General features: G+C 39.2%; 1 non-coding gene across 1 annotated transcript; it reads left to right on the forward strand.

Moving 5' to 3' along the window:
• Positions 1-11291: 11291 nt before the first annotated feature.
• On the forward strand, positions 11292-11398 carry LOC145625897 (small nucleolar RNA R71). The gene has a single exon (XR_014110792.1). It is a non-coding gene; the product is annotated as a small nucleolar RNA R71 (small nucleolar RNA).
• The last annotated feature ends 7234 nt before the right edge of the window (positions 11399-18632 follow it).

Raw genomic sequence — 18632 nt, forward strand, 5'->3', positions numbered from 1 at the left:
ATCTAATGAACATGCTTCAATGTCAATCAATCTCGTTCATCTAATCATTCTTCCACCCCAACAATTGTCAAGTAGAGCAAACCACATGAGCATATAGAATTCAAGACTAGTGCTCACACACTCAACTTTCATTTATGTCGCGAGTAAAAGATGTACTTGATCGCTCTCCAACCAACTCCTTTATATGTGAACAATGCCCTCCCAACTCACACTCTCGTGTGTTTAAAACAATGCACGCTCAACCTACTAGTCGACTCGAAATATGTCAAATCATAACTTGCGTTGATAAACAACACTTTCACATTCTTACAACTCTTATGTACAACGGTCAGAAGGTCTTTAAAGCTTGTAATGTAAGGCTAGGGTAAAGGGTAGGATTAATTTAGGAAAATGTGAGAGAAAATCCATGCTTAAGGGAGCCATATCCTAATAAAACCCAAGGTAAAAAACAAGTGATGACTAAAACATCTCCAATCACAACTTAACTTCCACAAAAATTTACCAAGCAATCCTATACATAACAACAATCCCAACACTTACATATTCACTCACAAAGGATGATAATAGGAAATAGAGTGAATTAAAACAAACTTTGAACTACTTATTCTTTTTTCTTTCTTTTATTTTTTCAAACTTGAACTTTTTTTTTTCTTTTTTTTTTTTTCTTGAGCAACCTTCACATAGAACATTTGAACATTTGAAACAATTTTTTCCTTTGCTCTTTTTTTTTTCTTTTTACCTCATATTGGAAATTTTTAACTTTGAAACACAAAACATCAATATTTCCCAATCATAATATCAAAAGAACAATCACTCTTCTTTTATTCCCACATTGTGAAAATGATATGCACACCACAACTCCCTCACCTCACCAACTAATAGCTCCTCCAAGACAAGCTTGGGATTAGTAACCAATGGGGCTCATATAGGCTTGTAATGTGGCTAAATAAACAATAAAAAGGGCATAAGAAACAACATGGGTAACAAGAAGGGAACAAATGTATCTATTATTGTCTGAAGGCTACCTAAGAGAACAAATGCCTTCGTCCTCCTCAATGTGCATAATATTGAGCCATACAAACATTACTAATAGTTGCAAACCAATACTCAAATTCCTTGACATACCAGGAACTATCACACATTCCAAACCAAATTAACTATTCAAGCACTATATTCACAAATAGTTGGCAAAATTGACGCATGTTTAGGCATCCAAACATTAAACTTCAAATCATGATCAACAAATTCACAAAGCTCATTATCATATACCAAGAATCAAAACAATATTTTCCAAGTATGGGACACAGGGAAGCATGATTTACAATTCATTGGAACATATTTTTTAATTTTTTTTTATTTTTGATTATTTTTGTATTTTTTCATAAAGGAAAGCATTAAAAACTACACTAGAAAGCAATAAAATTGATGAGTGACATTTATGTCACTCTTAGGGAGTAGTTTTAGAGTCATTTTCGTGTTTATTTTATCTTATTTTCCCTTTCTTTCTCTTGTTTTCTCTTTAATAAGTTTCTTGTTTTTTTGGTAGTTTTGGAGCGTTTTAGTTTATTTTCTTTATTTTATTAGCTTTAGTTTATTTTCGTATTTTATTTTACTTTATTTGCTTGTATAGTTTTTGTTTTATTTTTATTAGTTTAGTTTTATGTCTCTTATTTTCTATTTTATTTTATTTATTCCTATTTTATTTATTTTATTTTATTTTATTTGTCTTGGTTTTATTTTATTTCGTCCTTTATCTATTTTCATTTTATTTATTTCTATTTCATTTATCTTATTTTATGTCCCGATTCTCCAATGTGTATTTTTGGTTGTGTAGGTATGTTTTCGGGTTCAAGCACGGATTTCAAAGTCAAGTGGTTTGCATTGGATGTTCGAGACCCGAGTCAATCAAGTCAAGCTGCTGCCCTTGCTGCCACCACACCTATCCTTCACCCCACCACACCTATCCTCCACCACACCAAGCACATACTTATCTCCCCTGCTCCTAGCTCCCCACTCTCACAGCACCGCAGCCACCAATCAATGCCGCCGCACACAGCAGCCACCAATTGCAACCTCCCACAAACCACCATACACCACCTTCACGTGCAGCCCCAACCCCAAAACCAGCCTGCAGCTCCGCAAGCACCAACAACCCACTGCACCGCCCACAATCAACCACCAATTACCACCAGCCGCACCACCGTTCTCAACCACCAACAACAGCAACAACAACGAACACAAGCATTTCGCTGCCCCTGCCTCTCTTCCAGTTGCCAGCAACAACAACCACAATCACCCACCAATTCACGCACATCCCCTGCTCCACCAACACCAACAGCAACACAACCTGCACCACGCAAACCACCAACGCAATCAGCCGCACCTAAACCGGCAACATCAATCCACCAATTCACACAAGCATTTCGGCCCTACAATTAAGCAATTCAGAACAAATTGAAAATCAATCAAGTTCGAGCATACCGTTTGTGGTTCGATCGAACTTCGAGACAGAGACTTTGTGGGTTTCGTTAATCGAAGAGGAGTGGTCGAACATACCCATGGTTTGACCGAACCAACCCCGTAGTTCGGCCGCACCAACCCACGGTTCGATCGAACCATTTCACGAGCTTTTCGCGTGATTTTTAATGAAAATTGGACGGACACGATCTTGGATGCTTGATGAAGATGATGATGATAAGCGGTGATGATTGAGATGATTGCTTGCTGATGGTTGATGATGATAGAGCAACCATGAATTTGGAAGAAAAGGGGAATCGGGGTAGCTGATGTTTTGGGGGGATTTTGGTTTTATTTTTCTTTTTCTTTTATTTTTATTTTCTTTTCCTTTTCCTTTTCTTATTTCTTTTCTCTTTTGTTTTCTTTTCTATTTTTATTTCCTTTTTATTTTCCTTTTCTTTCATTATTTTATTTTCCTTCTTTTATTTTTCCTTTTTTCCTAGTTTTATTAGCTTAGTATAAATACCCAATTTTGGGGTAATTAGAAAAACATGGAATAACTATCTATTCATCTCTCTAATTAGTTTTAGGTTAGGTTAGGATTAGTCTTCTTTGGTAGAGAGAGAAAGTGAGGTTTTCTTCATTAATGAACTTGGATTTTGAAGAAGGAGCTTGTTCAATCCTTTGTAGACCTTCATCTTCAATTAATGAGCAATTTCTTACTCTCTCTCCTCTATTTTTATTTGTTTATTTTGATTATTATTTTAGTTGTTGGTATTGCTTGTTGATCATGTTGATTCTTGATTATTTGTTAATTAATCTTGTTATTATCATGATTAGTGAGTAATTTCCCCATTAAGGGGATGGTTGTGGTGTAGTTGGACCTTGAGCATGTTCTAGGGTTTAGAATTGATTTATTTGTGATTAAAGTCTTTATATGCTTGATATTCTTTAATCTTCTTGCAAGTGCACATTGTTGGTTGATTAAAGGTGAATCTTTGCTAACAAGAAATGGAAGTTGACTTAGTTAAGGTTCATTACTATCGATTGTTATTTAATAGTACCTCCTAGTATATGGTTCTAATGTGGAAACATAGAGGCTATGTTAGGAGAAGCCAATTGACCCCGGAAGGCGGCTAGATTGGATTCTTTATTTCAATATTCGAGCATGTTTAGTTCATAATTAATTCAATTTCTATACCTTTGTTTATGTTCAAGTGAATGTTATACCTAAACCATTTCCCTTAATGTTTTATTTCTTGTTTTAGCATTTTTAGACTTTAGTTTATTTATCCCCTATTCCGGACTAGCTTAATTGTCGATGACATTTGGTGGTGTTTACCGTTCTCTGTGGTTCGACCCCTATGCTTGCCTTATACTCGTATTAGGTTTGTTTAGGTTGTATAAATTGTATTTGATCTAGGGATAGACAATTGACGACGCGTTTATTCCCTTGTCAAAAATCTATACTAGAAAAGCAATAAATAGAGAAAAAAGAGAAAGATTTACCATATGTACAAGAAATCTCCCCCCAAGCCAAATCAAGCAATGCCCTCATTGACTTGGGAGTGTAGCTAGGAGAAGTTATTCCTCGTCATCATCCTCATCCATCCTCTAGTAGCCTCCTCCATAACTCGAGCCAGCACCACCCTGGCTCATACCAACACCACCATAGCCCGAACCACATGCAAAGTAGTTAGGGTATACATTTCCCCCCCCCCATACCCCTAAAGGGGCATCGCCCCCAGAACCATGGACTAAAGAGTTGTCCACAAAAGTACCAAAAGCTCCGTAGGTCGAATACCCTCATTGGGGGTATTGGAACCAATCGGGAACTAATGCCTCGGGGGGAATATCCCCTCGGCGTGCATAGTCGTCATACATAGGGTACAAACCCCTCCCGAGGTTCCTCTCAACATAGCCTACCCTCCTATCTAGAGTGCCTAACCTAGAGTCTAGTTTTTGCACCATGCCCTCCACTCTCCCTTGTCCTCTCTCTATGTGGTCAAGTTGGCTCCGAAAAGCCGGAAGGTCATAAGGGGCATGGGGGTCGATATTATATTCGACGGAGGAGGTGGGCATGCCATAGGTTTAGGGTTGGGGTGGTGGTTTGTATTGGGGTGAATGGTGTTGGGGTGAATGGTGGGGTTGTGGTGAAAGGTGAGGCTCTTGAACCTCGCCTTGACCGTTTATCTCAAAAGTGTAGGAAGGCTTCCCCTTCTCAAATTTGGTCAAGGCGGGGTTGGGTAGTGTAAATGCTTGGTCTTTCCTACCCGATTCCCGGTGGACTATCCACCATGTCTCACCGCCCATAGGTTGCACCCAGTTTAGGCCCCCTAATTATGCTAGGTCCATGAGAGTAGAACCCTCCACTTTCCTATGCCCGGTCGGGTTCCATCCTAGGTGTTTCACAGCTATATGGGTCACCAACCCCCCAAAGTAGATAGGTTCCCTAGACCTATCCCCCTCGGCCGCATTGGCCGCCCTTTGAAAATGTTGGGCTATCCTATGTGGTATGTTTAGTTTTTCAGCATTAGGAATTATATAGGAAGCTAACAATTCTAGTTCATCCCTTCCTAACGTTTGTCGGTTCATGCCTCCCAAAGATTATGAGGCCGGCAAACCTTTGCCAAAAATTTGGGACGGGATGTTGAATCCACGTTCCTTTGGCATGTTGGAGGTTAAGCAAACCCTCCCTGGTGAGTCTTTTATAGACCACGGCAATGTGGTCTTGGGAGGGTTCAATAGGTTTGTCCGATTTAAGCTCAAACAATTTACCAAATTCTTTTAAAGTTAATCGCACATCATTGTTTAGCAATCGGAATTGGACATGAGTGATTAAAGCATTAGTTTTAATAACATTGAAGTTATAAATAAATTCTAATGTCAAATAATCATAGGTATCATAATGCAGTTGGAAAAATCCACTCATTCCTATACCTTTAAACAATTTCTCTACAGGTTTATCAAGTCCCAGCCTAGACAACGTAGGATGATGAACAAATCGAGTAGAGATTACCTGCCTCTAGATGAGGTTGAGCATCCTAGCTCGTTGTTCGGTTGAGGTTATGACAACTTCTTCCCATCCCGGTATTTGAAACTTCGGGTCGACCATCGGTTGATGTTGTTGCCTAGAAACTTCACCCCTTTGTTGTCTTGATCTCTTTGAAGCCATTTGTAGTGAAAAAGTTAGGAATTGAAGCTTTCTCTCTCTAAGGGTTTTGAGAATTCTTGAGAGAAAGTGGTAGAAATTTAGTGGAGAATGTAGAGGAAAGTGTAAGGATGAAGAATATGTGAAAATTTTTGAGTTTTGATGGATGAATTTAAGGAGATCTTGAAAGGAAAGTGAGTTTGAAGGTTTAAAAATGGAGGTTTTAGAGAGAGAAGGTAAGAATGAAGAAGAAGAAGAAGTAAGAAATAAAAAGAAAAGAAAGGAGGAGAAAGAATTATAAGCCCGGACAAAAAATCAGGCGCGCCCGATCGGGCGACCCTCGCCCGATCAGGCGAAGACTAGTTCTGATGAAATGTGAAATGCGCGCCCGATCGGGTGACCGGCGCGAACTCGAACCTGAAATTTCCCATGTTTCTAGGCCGATCGGGCGACCTTCACCCGACATTTCTTTTTGTGTCACTCGATTTCTTCCAAATTCCTCCCTATCGGACGAAATTTCCCTTGATTTTCTTCCTTCCTTGCGCGCCCGATTGGGCGGATATAAGTTCTGATAAAATCCAGATTGCGCGCCCGATCGGGACTCCTTGCCCGATCGGGCACTTGTGGCTCGATTTCTAACCCCTAGGTGCGCGCTCGATCGGGCGAGCCTCGCCCGATCGGGCCCGTACCCAATCGGATGGTTCTTTTTTCTTCAAACTTTTTTCTCTTGAAAACTCCTTACTTTATGATCTAATACTTGTACAAAAACACTTATGAAAGGTAAAATTTACTCTCCTTACCTATCTAAAAAAATAAAAATAAAATAAAGGAAAAACTAGTCTAGAAAGCAAGAAATACGGGTTGCCTCCCGCAAAGCGTTGGTTTATCTGGGTCTCGCTTGACCCTCTTACCACATTGAATCTCAAAATGAGTCGGAACCTCTTAGGTGAAGTAGTTCAACTGCATTAATCGTAGCCCCTTCATGATAAAGCTTGAGTCTTTGGCCATTAACCTTAAACTCGTTACCATGTTCATCGAATACCTCCACAGAACCGAATTTGTTAGCCCTTTTGACAGTAAAAGGACCCGACCACCTTGACTTCAACTTTCCTGGGAATAGTTTAAGTCTAGAGTTGAATAATAACACTTTATCCCCTTCTTTGAATTCTCTCGGAAGGATCATCTTGTCGTTCCATCTCTTTATCTTCTCCTTGTAGACACGAGCACTATCACAGGACGTCAACCTAAACTCATCGAGTTGGTTAAGTTGAAGTAACCTCTTCTCTCCCGCTAATTTGGCATCCAAGTTGAGCTCCTTAATAGCCTAATATGCCTTGTATTCTAATTCCACCGGAAGATGACATGCTTTACTGTACACGAGTCTATATGGAGTAGTACCTATAGGGGTCTTAAACGCGGTTCTGTATGCCCAAAGGGTGTCATCTTACTTATCGCTCCAATCTTTCCTTGATTTTCCCACCACCTTTTCTAGAATGGCCTTGATCTCACGGTTGGAAACTTTAACTTAGCCACTAGTTTGGGGATGGTGGGCTAAACCTGTCCTATGCTAGACACCATACTTTTTGAGGAGGGTGTCTAACTTCCGCTCATGAAAGTGAGATCCTCCGTCATTGATTATAGCTCTAGGCACGCCAAATCTTGGAAAGATAGTCTTCTTAAAAAGTCAGTGGACCACCTTGGCATCATTAGTAGGAGTAGCGATGGCCTCAACCCACTTGGATACATAATCGACGACGACAAGTATATAGAGGTTCCCTTTTGAAGAAGGGAACGGTCCCATGTAATCAACACCCCAAACATCAAAAATTTAAACTTCCAAAATTCCAGTTTGAGGCATCTTATGCCGCCGCGAGATGTTGCCAGTCCTCTGGCAAGAGTCACAAGCCTGCACAAAAATGTTAGCATCCGTAAACTTAGTAGGCCAATAGAAACCTGACTCATTAATCTTGGCCACCGTTTTGGTGGGGCCATGATTTCCTCCATATGGTGAGGTGTGGCAACTAGTTAGCACACCGTGAACTTCCCATTCGGGAACACACCTGCGAAATAATCCATCTGCACACTCACGAAACAAAAAAGGATCATCCCAAAAATAATTTTTAACATCATAATGGAATTTCTTTTTCTGTTGGTAGGACAAGTCGGGAGGTAGAGTACCACCCACTAAATAATTAGCAAAGTCAGCATACCATGGGTGTTGCTCTACAACTGCATATAGGTTGTCATCAGGGAAAGAATCATCTATAGGAAGAGAATCCTTACCCTCATCATACCTGATACGTGACAAGTGGTCTGCCACTACGTTCTCTACTCCCTTTTTGTCCTTTATCTAGATATTGAAATCTTGGAGCAAAAGAACCCAACGGAGTAGCCTTGGCTTTGATTCCGCCTTAGCTATCAAGTACTTAAAGGCTGCATGGTCAGTAAAAACAATGACTTTAGAAGCAACAAGATATGATCTAAATTTTTCTAAAGCATATATGACAGCTAGAAACTCCTTCTCCGTTGTGGCATAGTTGACTTGGGCATCATCCAAAGTTTTGCTTGCATAATAAATAGGGTGCAAAACTTTGTCCTTTCTCTGTCCGAGCACGACTCTTAATGCAAAGTCACTTGCATCGCACATGATCTCGAAGGGTAAATTCTAATCGGGAGCACATATGATGGGTGCCGATATCAAAGCTTGCTTAATTCTGTTAAAAGCCTCAAGACACTTGTCACTAAAAATAAAAGGGGCATCCTTGAGTAAAAGCTGAGTCAATGGTTTAGCAATTTTAGAAAAATCTTTGATAAAGCGACGATAAAACCCCGCATAACCCAAGAAACTTCTAACTCCCTTAACATTAACAGGGGGAGGTAATTGCTCAATCACTGAAATCTTAGCTTTATCTACTTGTATGCACTTGTCAGATATAATGTGACCTAGAACTACTCCCTCTGTCACCATAAAGTGACATTTCTCCCCGTTTAGTACCAAATTGCATTCTTCACATCGTTTCAAAATTTTAGCGAGATTTATTAGACATGAATCAAATGAAGAACCATACACGCTAAAATCATCCATAAAGGCTTCCATAATAGACTCTATGAAATCAGAAAAGATGCTCATCATATAACGTTGAAAGGTAGCGGGGGCATTAGATAAACCAAAGGACATCCTACGATATGCAAAAGTACCATAAGGGCATGTAAAGGTTGTCTTTTCTTGATCTTTAGGGTGAATTGGAATTTGGAAAAATCCTGAATACCCATCCAAATAGCAAAAGAACTTATGGTTAGCTAACCTCTCAAGCATTTGATCTATAAAGGGGAGGGGGAAGTGGTCCTTTTTAGTGGCGATATTTAGTCTACAATAATCAATGCCCATACGCCACCCTGTTACAGTTCTAGTGGGAATTAATTCATTTTTCTCATTAGTGATCATAGTCATCCCACCTTTTTTAGGCACTACCTGCACATGACTTACCCACTTGGAGTCAGAAATAGGATAGATAATACCTGCATCGAGTAATTTCATAACCTCTTTATTGACTACTTCCTGCATGGTAGGATTCAATCTTCTGTGGGGTTGAATGCAGTTCTTATAGTTATCCTCTAAATGTATCCTGTGCATACAAAAATCAGGGCTAATACCCTTGAGATCATCAATACTGTACCCAATTGCTTTCTTATGGGTTTGAAGGACCCCTAGAAGTTGGGAAGTTTGTAGGTCATTAAGTGAAGTACTGATGATCACGGGGTATAGTTCCTGCCCATCCAGAAAAATATATTTTAAGTGAGAAGGGAGAGGTTTTAGTTCAGGTTTCTTGACCTCTGCAGGTTTTGATTCCTGAACTAGATTTACTACCTTCAATGTCTCTTTGGGGTCTAACTCTTTTAAGGAAAGAGCTCTTTCAATATCCTGTACTTCATTACCCCAGACGCTTGCATAATCTACAGATAAATTCCCACACAGAATATCCTCTAGGGGATCCCTTGCAAGAACCTGTGGAAAGCTATCATCACAAATATCGTCCATTATATTAATAAAACAACAATTTTCCTTTAGCATAGGCCCTTTAAAAACTTTCCCTAAATTAAAAGTAACATTATCATCACCAAAAGAAAGGGTTAGTTTACCATTTTTTACATCAATAATGGCTCCTGCAGTATGGAGGAAAGGCCTACCTAATATAATGGGTATTTGCGTATCCTCTGCCATGTCTAAAACAACAAAATCAACACGGATAAAAAATTTACCAACTCTGAAAGGGACATCCTCTAAAATACCTAGGGGGTATTTTACAGAACGATCTGCAATTTGCAAAGTTATATTAGTAACTTTTAATTCTCCCATATTAAGTTTAGCACAGACAGACGATGGCATAACACTAACACTGGCACCCAAATCACACAAAGCTTTATCAATAAAAACATTCCCTATATGACAAGGGATTAGAAAAACTACCGGGATCCTTTAATTTAGGAGGGGATTTATTTTTCAATAAGGCGATACACTCCTCTATAAAGGCTACAATTTCTACCTCATTAAAGGCCCTTTTCCTAGTCAGAATGTCTTTCCTAAATTTAGCATATACAGGAACCTGAGTGATTAAATCAGTGAAGGAACTGTTACCTGCAAGTTTTTCACAACCTCCAAGAACTTACCGAATTGTTTATCAAACTTACTCTTCAATTGTCTATTAGGGAACGGTAGTTTGATAACCGGGCTCTGAACATCTCCCTCCTTATCCTGAGATTTACCTTGCAAAGAAACATTAGAAGGGTTAGTATTTGTTTGTAGCCTTGCAGGGTTAGCAGGATTAGCGTTTGGTATAGAGGAATCTGGATCAGGAACTGGTCCATCTTCCTTTGGCATAGGAGGTCCATCAAAATGTGAACCACTTCTTAGAGTGATCGCATTGGCATGATCTGTGGGATGGATTGGTTGCGATGGTAGAGCTCCCTGCTGACGGGTTTGTAGGGCAGATGAAATTTGTGCAATTTGATTATCCATGATTTTATTATGGGCTAAAATAGAATCAATTTGCGCATCCCTACTCTCCATATGCTTTTGCATGTTAGTAAGCATTGCTCTAATTTCTGTCATAGCAGGGTCAGAAGATGATTAGGGTTGTGCTTGGCTTTTCTGTCCAGAATTTGGATGGTAATATTTCTGCTGTGGTGGGGGTTGCTGTTATGGTTGTTGTGGAGGTGGAGGGTTTTGTACATTGGTACTCCGGTACGAAAGATATGGATGGTTCTGGTAACCAGGATTATAAGAGTTGGAATATGGGTTATTCTGCCTATAGGTTTGGAAGGCATTAACTTGTTCCATGGAACTCCTACAATCTTGCTCCCAATGCCCTACAATTCCAAAATATTCACAAAAATCTTCATTGTTAGCAACGACAGAAACATTAGCTACAGAGTTAGGAGTAGCAATAAGATTATCTTATTTTTGACAAATAGATTTTAATTGAGTTTGCAAAAAGGATACGGAATCGACATTATGCTTTCCTTTATTTGCAAACCCTCTCGTATTCCCGTATTGTCTTCGATAACTTGTCCGGCGTCGTCCACATTTAAATTCATGAATCTCCCACTAGCTGCAGAATCTAGAACTGATCTAGATGAATTTCCAAGTCCATTGTAGAAAACTTGGATCAATTGCCATTGTGCTAAATTGTGGTGGGGGCATTCTCTTTGTAGATCCTTGAACCTCTCCCAAGCCTCATATAAAGTTTTATCGGCCTCTTGAGCGAAGTTTTGAATAGCACTCCTTAGTACAGTTGTTCTCTCTACAGGATAATATTTTTTATAGAAATTCAAGGCAAGAGTTTCCCAGTTAGTAATACCAAGTGCAGTTTTATTCAAACCATTAAACCATAATTTAGCTTTGCCACATAATGAAAAGGGAAAAAGAATCTTCCTGATTTGGTCCTGCGTGACCCCGACTTGTCTAATGGTGTTACAATATTGGTAGAAATCTGCAATGTGAAGATTAGGATCTTCACCCTTAATTAGCTCCACTGAATTGCTTCCTCTCTATCATAGTGATAAATTGGGGCTTAATTTCAAATTGTACTCCATCTAGGGCCGGAGTGGGAGTAAGGTGCGGAAAGTTAGTGAGCTTCGGCTACAAGTAGTCACTGAGCTTGTTTTGGGTCGTCATCTTTGATTCTGAATCTGAAGGAATTTCGGTGTCGCTAGAATCAGATGGAGGGTCTCTTTGATTGTTGTCTTCCTCAGAACCCACCAGAATTTGTCTATAAAGATTCCTTTGCCTATGAAACGAGCGCTCGATCTCAGGATCGAATGGGATGTAACCTAATCTGGAACACCTGGCATAAACAAGGAACTAAAAGACAAATATGAGAATTGCCTCAAAGAACTAACGTTCTCTGAGACAAGAGGGGATAATCTAGAATAAAAAAAAATCAGAAAATAAAAATAAAATCGTTTCCCTGGCAACAGTGCCAAAATTTGACAGGCTCAAGTCGTATTCACCTAATAAAAATAAAACCTAAATCCACTAACTATGTAGATAGAGAAGAAGGGTCGAACCACAGGGAAACAGGTCAGTTTATTCCTAATTAATTAGAAGCAATCTAAATTATCAAGTAACCGAATTTGTTGTTAAAGGGTAATTAAACTACTAAAGGTAAGAGTAGAAAGGGAGTAAAGTAAGATGTAAATCAATGAAGGAAGAACCTAGGGCATAGGTTCACTAATAAACAATATTTCAGGGTTCATCATAATAGGCAATCATCAATGCATCAATTAATCAGATTATAAAGGGCTTTCGCTACGTATTACAATCACAGAGTTAATTTACCGATATTAAATCTCATCTCTCGAATCTCGACCTAACCATTTATAAATTAATCTGCCTATTGAAACTAAGCCTAAACATCAATTCTCATCTCTCGAATCTCGAATTAATATTGCTAAACTCATACAATTAAATCTGGCCAAACCTAATTGCATAGCATTAAATCAATCAATAGGAAATTAATCAAGCATTGATAATCAACAATCACAAATTACCCCTTCATGTTATTTATTAGATCCTCATAAACCCTATAAATAAAACTACTCAAGCATAATTAAATCTAAACTAATCAAAACAATAAAACAAGACATGATGAAAGAATTAAAGAAAATAACTGAAATTAAAAGAGAAGAAATTGTTACCAAAAGAAATCTGGATTAAGGAATGGAATTAAGAACAAAGTTAAGAGAATTTAAGAGAGAGAAAATATTCTAAGTAGAGAAAGAAAAATCTAAAAGAGAAGGTAATAAAAAATTACGTACAAAAATCGTATTTAAAAATCCCTAAAACAAATCCTAATTGAAAACTAAAACTTCAGCTCCAAAAACACGCGCCCGATCGGGAACGCCTTTTTTCCTTCACTCTTCCTGGGCAGCCACGCCCGATCGAGCTTATGCTCACCCGATCGGGCGAGCCTTCTTGCTTATGCTTTCTTGTGCGCGCCCGCCCGATCGGGCGCAAGCTTGCCCGATCGAGCCCGGCTTCTTCTTCGAGGCTTGGAATTCGATTGGGCTCGATTCTTCGGACCAATCCGGATTTCCTCTTCGGGTCATGAATACTCGATCCAAATGTCCCGGTATCGCATACCGAGCTCTTAATAACCGGCTCTAACTGGTCCTAGGCTTTAAAGACGGTCGTGTCCTCCTAATGCTCGTAGTTGCTTCATGAAAAACCTGGAAAACACTCTAAATATGCAATTTCCTACAAAACTCAAGCAAAACTACAAAAACATTAGAAAACACTAATTAGTAATAAAAGTGGATCTAAAGAGACAAAAACACTACTAATTATGACCAAGGGACGGGGGTGAAACACTATACAAATTGGACATACACACTCCCTCTCCAAAAACCGGCCAACTCATTCCTCAAGCCATCTCTTACAATGCGCCACATGGCACCACACTTGGGCACCATGGCACACAAGGTGGGCTGCCATTTGCGGATGCCAGCAGCCCAGCACAAGCGTGCGGGCTGCTAGGCGCTGCTGGCCAGCAAGCCCGGCATGGCTTGTGCGGGCAGCTCGTGCACTCGGCCAGCAAGCCGCACATCAAGGATGCGGGCTGCTGCTGAGTGTCGATGCTCCTTGCGCGCGTTGGCCAGCGCTGCTAGCATGTGATGCTAGCATTGGTGCGCTAGCACGCACCATCCAGCCTAGGCTCGGCTTGATGCGCATGCTAGCCACCATGCTATACCAAATGCCCCTAGCACTCGGTTTGCTCGGGGCATTCCGATGCTAGGGGTATTTTGGTCTTGTTGATTTATTATTTTTGTGTCTCGTCTTTTATTATTTTGACTCGACTTCCGACGCTCGATTTCGACGCTCTAAGCTCGAATTTTCGACGTCTAAATATTTAATACTCGGGCGACGAATTAATTTCTTTCGAATTAATTTGTCGAGTCGGTTCGTATATTTTCTAGGGTGTGACCCGAAGGGTTCAGTCAAAATTAAGTTGTAATATTAATTATACATTAATATTACTGATTGGAAGAGGCCTCCACCCAGGCATTCCGATCACTTGACCTTGCTGAATATATTAGCTTTCTAATAATTCTGAACCTACTATCAGAATAATACACTTGTTTGAAGGACACCATTCCTTTCAGAGTGATTCAAGTGAGGAAAAAGAGAAAGATGTGTCAAAGAGTGTGAGCAAAGAGGAAGTCCATGAGAAAAAGAAGAGTGTTGAGAGAGTTCAAGAGGAAGTGAGAAAACCCGACCTTCCATATCCCCAAAAGTTTGTGAGGAACAAATTAGATGAACAATTTGGGAGATTCCTTGACATCTTGAAGGAGGTCCATCTTTCTATCCCTCTCACCGAAGCCATGACCCAAATGCCTTGATATTCCAAATTCCTTAAGGATATCTTGAGTGGCAAGAGAGAGTGCAATGAGATAGATTCAGTAGAGCTTAGTGAGTGTTGTAGTGCCTAAATTCACAATGACCTACAAAAGAAGATGAAAGATCCGGGTAATTTCTCCATTCCTTGCAAAATCAAGAGTAAGTTGTTTGAAAATGCATTGTGTGACTTAGGTGCTAGTGTTAGCATTATGCCTTACTGGGTGTTTAAGAAGCTTAATCTAGGAGAATTTCTTTGTATGAACATGACCTTGCAATTGGCTGATAGATCCATTAAGTTCCCTAAAGGAAGAGTTGAGGATGTTCCCCTTAAGATAGGTGGTTTCACAATTCCCGTAGATTTTATTGTACTAGAATTTGAAGAGGATGACCACATTCCTATTATTCTAGGGAGACCATTCTTAGCTACCTCGGGAGCTTTAATAGATGTCAAGGGAGGCCGTATCACTTTGATAGTTGGTAATGAAGAAGAAAAATTTAAGCTAAAACCGATGCATGAATCCTTGTCTTTTGTGAAAGGAATCATGAATAATAATTCCCTTCGTTCATTGGATAATGTGTGTGTGATTAATTCTTCAACTAGCGGTATTCATTATATTTTTTATGATGTGCTTGTGAGGTTTGATTGCAGGAAAGTTAGTGAAGAGGAAAAGGAGCTTTGAAAGGCATTGGACGAAGAGGTAATTGACATTCAGCATTGGTTTGAGCTTTGTCCTCAAGAGGAGGAGGATGGTTCCAAGGAAGTGGTTGGTGTTAAACCGTCTACAAGAAGGAACAAGGCTAAGAAGAAGGCAAGGGCTTCTAGGAAGAAGCAATTGAGATTGAAGTTGAAGAATGAGAAGGTTGTTTTTGAAGTTCAAGCAAATGAAGTTTCATCAAGCAACAATGAGGAGTTGCTAGAAATTGAAGAGAAATTTGTACCTTCCGCCACTTTGAATAAGATGGTGTCCTTTGACCCTCCATGATTTGGAGGAAGGGTCTAGCTTAGGACCATAAGAAAGCGCTTCCTGGGAGGCAACCCGGAGATTTCTAACCTTTTCTTTTGATTTCTATTTTCTTAATTTCTTTTATTTTATTTTCTTTCACTTGTTTTTCTTTTGGATTTATAGGGTGAATTCATGGAAATGGATTAATTCAAATGAGCACGAGCAATGGAAAGGTATTTTACGGTTTTTGATGTGAATATTTTTTATTTTATCTAATTTTGAGGTAAAAGGGTAAGAAATGTTAGTGAGGTAAGATAGGGAAATTGTGCTAAAATTTGAAGAAAGTTTGGACTTGGTGGGTTCATTGTGGTGCTATCATTATTTTAGGGATGCTGAACCCACTGTCAACATGTTTAGAAATTGCCATATTTTGTGGGTTCAATAGCCCCGGGATGATATTGAGCGAAGAGCCCAAAGATGAACGCACCAAAGAAGCAAGAAGATTGATGCTCTGTCTGGCGCGGGCGCGCATCCCTGCAGCATCCGTGCTTTATCTTCTTCTTTCCCCTTTCTTTTCCTTATTTCTCCTTCTTCCCTATCACACTCGAGCGCACCAATTCTCACTCACTCTCAAACCGCACAAACCCTAACTCCCTCTCATCAAATTTCATCACATAATGAACCAAATTTTCACCAAAAATCATCAAATTTTCCTACATTTTCATCATTTTCAACAAATAATACACTATTTCCATCCATTTCAATCTCCAATCTCTCTCATCCATTGTTGTAGCAATTTGGGGGGTTTTTTTTATTTTGAGAGAATTGGTGGCCAAAACTTGTTCAATCTTGCACCTTGTATGGTATAATCTTTTTCTTTTACTCTTAATTGCATTATTATATCATATAGTTGCAAGTATTAGATGGTTCATGGTTGTGAATAGAAGTAGTATGAATTTTGGTTATTTTATTGATTGTTATTGAATTTTGGATGATTATTTATGTTGTTTGTTATTGCCTCACATTGTGTTGTTTGATGTTTTTGTAGCTAATTTGAGCATGTTTGTTGAGAATTGGTGAAGTCGGATTTTTGGTAGTTTGGTAGTGTAGACACCTAAAAATGTCTCCCCAAAACCAAACCCGATGATGAACAACCTTTCACCGCCACTATTGGTCTGGTTCAGTATTTAATCCCGAGAGTGCTTAAAAAATCGTATTTGATTAAATTCATATTTTTGAACGGTCCATGGATTAGTCTTGATGTTTGGTAAAAGAAAAGTTTTTATTTCAGCCCAAACTTACTATTTAATTTTAGCCCAAATAATAATAAGTCAGAAAAGGCCCGAAATTATCAATCGGCACTTAAAATGCCGAATGAAATTAGGGTTAAAAATGTATTTAGACGGAAAAGTGGGCTGGAAATTCCCGCGCTACGATAGACAGCCACCGTGTCACGGGAATCCTTCCCGTCTGACGGTGGGATTTCCCGTGACACGGGAAGTCTGCCGTGACACGGGACATTCCGTGTCTTTTCCGCGTAAACCCTTAACGCGTTTTCTTTCCCGTATTCTGAAAATTTCCCGCGTCACACTAAAAATGTACCCTGTCACGGTAAAGTTTGTCGTCTGACGGTGGGACTTCCCGTTTCACGGTACAGTTTGCCGTGTCACGGGATACTTTTTTAGGGTTTTTATCATTTTAGGGTTCCGTGTGCTCCCTCAGCATATTTTCCCTATAAATACCCCCTCATTTCTGATGTACGGGGAATCAATTAATTCTCTAGTTTTATTTTTTTCTCTCTTCTATGCTTTAGCCTAAACACTAGCCTACCCTTCTCATTTCAAAATTCCATCTTCAAGTGCTTAAAGGAGTCCATACTTTACTCGTGGTTCTATCCTTAAGCCAAGGCGTGAAAGGTAGAACTGTTTGAGGGTTTGGCCCCAAATCAACTCTACTTTGTTTAATTTAATTTAATTGTTGTACTATTATTATTTTCTTGAATTTACTAACTCGTTTATTATTTTGTAGTTGCAAACAAACAGAATCAAAGTAAGAATCATGTTCCTTTTATTTCTATTATTTTTCTAACGATTTTATGTTGTTGGAATTGTGATTAAATTGTTTCCAATGTTAATGTTTATTCTATTTTTTTTATCACCATATTGCATGTTTAAAGGGAATATGTAATTTAAAATAACGCCTAATAAGATAATTTGGACAACCGGTTTAGGTTCCTTTTTAATCTTGTTGTTTAATCAAGTGATCACAAATATTTTAGAATTATGTGTTGCATTAATATTCAACCAATTTAGCATAATAATAGATTAGAGCAAATTGAATTTTGGTTTGTATGTCTTTGAGATCACAGGAATGCTTTTCAATATAAGAATCGAGTAGAGGCCAACACAGGCGAATGTGACTCCATGACTCACTTCGTACCATCATCCCCGATCCTCCTTTCGTGGTTCCGAACCATATGGAGTTAGTAATCTCATGGATTATGAATGGGGTGTAACCTTCACGAGTCAATCGTTGTTGCCTTCGTTGTCCCTTATTCGTGGTTGCCTTTTATGATCCGTGAACGGTTTACAAGTTCCTTAAAACCTTATTGGCGGCTCCCTACTTTCCTTGTCCCTAATCGTGTCCCTAATCGCATGTCAATTCCCACTTCCTATGAGTGCCAAGCATATTCACAACATGCTTTTACGTAGACGCACTTCGAGCGACGCCTACAGGTAGTATGATATTGATTTGTTCAGCATTGGTTTTTGGTTTCATTGTGATTGGTGATTGATTGGGAAGCAATTGTTGATTTGAATTGGTGGTGATTGTGTAAGTTTAGATTGTTTGATTTTGGTAGTAAGTTGTTGATTGGCGGAATTGGTAAAGGAGTGTGATTAAGGCATCTTGAAGTGTTAGTTGGTATTTTTTGTGGTGTTTCTAGTGTAGTGTGATCGAATTTTTGAGCTAATATCTTCGGAGGATCACCATGTCTAAACACATAAAAAAAACCTTACCAACGTGACCATTGAAGAACCTACTCCTACCCCCTCTACCTCACAACCTCTTCAACCTACCCCTATTCCCAAATTACAAATTACCGACCCAATCCAAAAAGCAGGTTCACAAAACTAAAAGATAACTGTTCCCTTAAACCTTCCCGACATTACTTCCAACCGGATAT

This window comes from Chenopodium album, chromosome 3 (genome assembly GCF_948465745.1).
Source record: "Chenopodium album chromosome 3, dcCheAlbu1.1, whole genome shotgun sequence".
In the NCBI taxonomy this organism is placed as follows: Eukaryota; Viridiplantae; Streptophyta; class Magnoliopsida; order Caryophyllales; family Amaranthaceae; genus Chenopodium; species Chenopodium album.